Here is a 6,090-nt window from a genome sequence, read left to right as displayed (position 1 = left end):
CCGCTGGGTGGAGTTACTGCCAAATCGTTGGCATTCAAGCAGCCTCTTAGGCACCAAAGACGGTCTATTATATTGACAACATTGTCAAGTGACCGCTCTAACAATGGAAATACATGTCCTCAAAGATGGAAGGCAGGCGGGATGAGGTGAGATCAGGTGGGACCATTTTAGCCAATGAGAGGACAGATACGTGTGTGAACAACAGGCCATAGACATAGACATAGACAAAGGACTTTGTATGTGTGCGATTATAGCATCTGTGACAGCATGGGCAGCGCCATTGAGGCAATCTCCATTTTAAAGTAGTCAACTGGATGGAGATTCCTATTAGTTGGGAGCAAAATGAAGAAGAAGAAAAATAACTACTTTAAAATGGAGTCACGCACGCTATAAGGGCTTGATTCTGACTTAGGAAATGACGCTGTGTTGTTTAGGAGCGTCTTTCCTATGCACTTCTCAGTAGTTGATATTCAAACTTAGCTTGTGCAGGTGCAGAACAGGCTTCCCTTGTGTGCTGAATACATGTAATTCAACAGCTAAACAGTAACAGTATAACCGGTTATCTCATATGCCTTACCCCCATGATATATAGGCCTAAGGCCGAGACAATAAGAAGACACTGTGCCACACATTAGTTTCATCACAAAACCGGAGAGCAACCTCTGTCCGGTGGAGTCCACAAAGCATATTGCATGTAACAAACAGTTGTATTTTTTATTTTTTTATTTCACCTTTATTTAACCAGGTAGGCAAGTTGAGAACAAGTTCTCATTTACAATTGCGACCTGGCCAAGATAAAGCAAAGCAGTTCGACACATACAACAACACAGAGTTACACATGGAGTAAAACAAACATACAGTCAATAATACAGTAGAAAAATAAGTCTATACACATTTGTAGCCTGCTGGAGGTCATTTTGCAGGGCGCTGGCAGTGCACCTCCTTGCACAAAGGCGGAGGTAGCGGTCCTGCTGCTGGGTTGTTGCCCTCCTACGGCCTCCTCCACGTCTCCTGATGTACTGGCCTGTCTCCTGGTAGCGCCTCCATGCTCTGGACACTACGCTGACAGACACAGCAAACCTTTTTGCCACAGCTCGCATTGATGTGCCATCCTGGATGAACTGCACTACCTGAGCCACTTGTGTGGGTTGTAGACTCCGTCTCATGCTACCACTAGAGTGAGAGCACCGCCAGCATTCAAAAGTGACCAAAACATCAGCCAGGAAGCATAGGAACTGAGAAGTGGTCTGTGATCACCACCTGCAGAATCACTCCTTTTTTGGGAGTGTCTTGCTAATTGCCTATAATTTCCACCTTTTGTCTATTCCATTTGCACAACAGCATGTGAAATTTATTGTCAATCAGTGTTGCTTCCTAAGTGGACAGTTTGATTTCACAGAAGTGTGATTGACTTGGAGTTACATTGTGTTGTTTAAGTGTTCCCTTTATTTTTTTGAGCAGTGTATTTATGGTATAGGATAGGTTTTGTTAGAAAAATGTGCATATTTCAGGTATAAATCATAGTTTGCCATTGCAGCCACCATCACAAATCTCACCAAAGCGACTAGAATTACTACAGAGAGCAACTTGTATTACCAATTTACTCATCATAAAACATTTCTTAAAAATACACAGCACATAGCAATGGAAAGACACAGATCTTGTGAATTCAGACAACATTTCAGATTTTCTAAGTGTTTTACGGCGAAAACACAATAAATCGTTATATTAGCATACCACATATGCAAACGTTACCCGAGCACTGATTCAAGCCAAAGAGAGCGATATCGTTATCATCGCCAAAATATATAAATTTTTTCACTAACCTTCTCAGAATTCTTCCGATGACACTCCTGTAACATCATATTACACAATCCATATAGAGTTTGATCGAAAATGTGCATATTTAGCGGCACAAATCGTGCTTACACAATGGAAATAGTGTTCAACTACTCAAGCAATCTGCCCGGCGCCATTTTGAAAATACAAATATTTTTATCAAAAACTATTCATAAACTTGACTAAAAAAATACAGGTTGGACATGAAATGAAAGATGCATTAGTTATTAATGCAACCGCTGAGTTAGATTTTTAAAATTAACGTTACTAGACATACAGTGTGCGTTACAGCCAGACTAGTGCTGCAATAATCGCGTCACTAATCGCCATTATGGAGTTTACATTTTTCCACATAAAAACGGAATAACATCATAAATAGCTCTTACTTTCGACGAGCTTCCATCAGAATCTTGGCATGGTGGTCCTTTGTCCAAAAGAATCGTTGCTTGGTTGTAAAACGTTGTATTCAACTTCTGATATAGCAGCTAACAATAGCTAACAATAGCTATTTTGCCCCAACGTGTCCAAATCCTCAAGGCGCAATACTGAGGAAATTCTGAAAAATAGCAATATACTCGCATAATCTGATATAACTCAGTTTAAAATAGCTTCGTTATGATGCTTCTAACACCTATATCTAATTAAATTACAGACGGATACATCTAACGTTGATAATTGAGCGTTTGAAAATGGCATCCTGAGGTCCCTCTCTGCGCAATGGTCAGCGTCGAAAGGAAGGCTACCCTCACTCCTTGGCCTTTTATAACCTCTGAGAGCTACATAGCAAGCCCATTCCACTTCTCATTGGTTACTGACATCCAGGGGAAGGCGGGTGCAGTTCATGTCGTTCCATAGGATACACACAGACTTTTAAAACTGATCTGAGACCAGAGCTTCGCTCTCAGACCATCGCAGTACCTGTCATGGATTTCGCTGTAGAAAGAGTTCTGGGTCACCCACAGACATAATTCCAACGGTTTATGAAACTAGAGAGTGTTTTCTATCCAATAGAATTAATAATATGCATATTGTACGAGCAAGAATTGAGCACGAGGCAGTTTAATTTGGCGACACCCAGAAAAAAAACATGCTAACTGCTCCCCCTATTGACAAAAGGTTGTTAAGAGCAATTGGAGGCCACGGAAGGAGAATTGTATGGCATGGAAGCTCGTCTGGATAGTTGTTAACACAGTGTTCAAAGAAGGGCCAGAAGTATACAGAATGGTGTCGTCTGCGTAGAGGTGGATCAGGGACTCACCAGCAGCAAGAGCGACATCATTGATGTATACAGAGAAGAGAGTCGGTCCAAGAATTTAACCCTGTGGCACCCCATAGAGACTGCCAGAGGCCCGGACAACAGGCCCTCCGATTTGACACACTGAACTCTATCAGAGAAGTAGTTGGTGAACCAGGCGAGGCAATCATTTGAGAAACCAAGGCTATCGAGTCTGCCGATGAGGATGTGGTGATTGACAGAGTCGAAACCTTGTGAACCTTGGTGATGTTTCGCTCGCTCGGATGCTTTCTCCAGTGAGATACATTCAGCCTCTTGAGAATTCAAGGACAATTAAGAAACACAAAGAGACGAAAGATGAATTATTTAATGCTTTTTTCTTTTTTTTCTTAGTAAAGTTTTTGGGGAAGCCTGGCTTCCATTGGAATCCATGAATACATGTCACTGCTGCTGAAAACCCTCCCACTTGCTGGACAATATAATTTCTGTCAATTTATTTGCAGCCTAGTCTCGTAGACTAGACGTAACATAGTAAATGTAAATGCGAGATACTGAAATTAGTATGATATGTTATGTTGGTATGATTACATAAGAGAGATAGTTACTTAAGACAAAAACTAAATAACTTTTAAGCTACTTTGCAACTACTTAGCCTGTTAGCTAACCTTTCCCTTAACCTTAACCCTTTTAGCTAAACCTTCCCTTAACTTTAACCTAACTCCTAAAGACTTAACCCTAACCTTAACCTCTAGCCTAGCTAACGTTAGCCACCTAGCTAGAATTTGTAACATATCACACTTTTTGCATATTCGTAACATATTGTACGTTTTGTAAATTCATAACATATTATACATTTTGCAAATTCGTAACATAACATACAAATTGTAATTCATAACATATCACATGAAATGGGTGATGGACTTCCACAAATGAATACATACCATACGAAATGTGACATATCATACGAAATGAAGTGTCTCGGATTTATGTACTGAATAATAGGAAATGCTTATAGACCATGTTGATTTCGGGTTGGGAAAATATGTATTGACGATAAAATACAGGTTTGGATAGCCTTTACTCATGAAATATGTTGATGAATTAAGAATACAGTGTCACGCCCTGATCTGTTTCACCTGTCCCTGTGATTGTCTCTACACCCTCCAGGTGTCGCTTATTTTCCCCAGTGTATTGTGTTTGCTGTCTCACTGTGCCAGGTCGTTTTGTATGTTTTCCAACGGTTTTCCCGTTCTCCTGCTTTTTGCTATTCTCCTTTTTCTAGTCCTCCCGGTTTTGACCCTTGCCTATTTCTGAACTCTGTACCCGCCTGCCTGACCTTTCTGCCTGCCTTGACCATTCTCTTGCTTACTCCTTTTGGATTAATAAACAGTAAGATTCCAACCATCTGCCTCCTGTGTCTGCATCTGGGTCTCGTCTTGTGCCATGATATACAGTGGTTTGATTAATCCTGAAAGCTGTTATATTAAAGTTCAAACAATAGGGGTTGAACAATAATCCTGTAAATCTACCCTAATTCCAACATCATGGAACTGTTTGACAACGGTCCAGTTGTCGTGAACCGTGCTCCAGGCTTCAGGTTTAACCTTCTACGTGTGTTTAAATTACTGCACAACGTTAGGCTAATATGACCCACTAATGCTAGTGATCCTCAGGAACAATTTACATGGATGTGGCACATAAAAGAAAGGTCAACGGAATGGAATGATGCAAAATGTAAGCTACAATTTGAAAGTGACAATTTGAAAGTGACAGTTATAAATGTATGTGGGTATTCCTGACGGTGGATCCCGATCGTGGCACATGTTAAACATGATACAAATTGCTAAATGAAATGGAGAAAACATTTTAAAGCTACTTCATCAAATTATGAAGGCACAAAATTACAATTCTGAACAATTGCACAGCTATTTATAGCCTATTTCACTGTGTAAAAGGGACAGTAATACATGTCATGTTGATGTGATTTTCAGTTTGCTTTCATATGGCTGGTTTAACATTTGTCTCCAGGGATCATAGGGAAAACAAATGCTATGTGTATTTGCAATCTCCTTCTCCAAACGGCTTACTCATTTACCTAGCTCTTATCTATTTATAAATTACAGTGCATGGAGAATACTGCTGTTATTTATATCGGAAAAAATAAAATAGATGCTTTTCCCACTTGGAACCAGCAGGTTCTCGCGACCGTATCCATGCTTTTCTCTCGCATAAAGGTGGTGAAATTATGAGGGAATGAAATGAAGGTCAGAATACGTCTGATCTGTACACACCTCCACCACACCTTCATTTCTTATAACTTCACCTAGAACCATAGGAAGTAGTTTGGGGGTGGGGGTGCTTTTAATTCGGGTGTATGAATGCACACATTCAAATCTACAGTCGTGGCCAAAGGTTTTGAGAATTACACAAATATACATTTTCACAAAGTCTGCTGCCTCAGTTTGTATGATGTCAATTTGCATATACTCCAGAATGTTATGAAGAGTGATCAGATGAATTGCAATTAATTGCAAAGTCCCCCTTTGTCATGCAAATTAACTGAATCCCCCAAAAACATTTCCACTGCATTTCAGTCCTGCCACAAAAGGACCAGCTGACATCATGTCAGTGATTCTCTCGTTAACACAGGTGGTAGTGTTGACGAGGACAAGGCAGGAGATCACTCTGTCATGCTGATTGAGTTCGAATAACAGACTGGAAGCTTCAAAATGAGGGTGGTGCTTAGAATCATTGTTCTTCCTCTGTCAACCATGGTTACCTGCAAGGAAACACGTGCCGTCATCATTGCTTTGCACAAAGAGGGCTTCACAGGCAAGGATATTGCTGCCAGTAAGATTGCACCTAAATCAGCCATTTATCGGATCATCAAGAACTTCAAGGAGAGCAGTTCAATTGTTGTGAAGAAGGCTTCACAGGTGTGAGTGCATCTGCACGCACAGTGTGGCGAAGACTTTTGGAGGATGGCCTGGTGTCAAGAAGGGTAGCAAAGAAGCCAC

This window comes from Salvelinus fontinalis, chromosome 8 (assembly GCF_029448725.1).
Source record: "Salvelinus fontinalis isolate EN_2023a chromosome 8, ASM2944872v1, whole genome shotgun sequence".
Lineage (NCBI taxonomy): Eukaryota > Metazoa > Chordata > Actinopteri > Salmoniformes > Salmonidae > Salvelinus > Salvelinus fontinalis.
Note: the sequence above shows the minus strand (reverse complement) of the source record.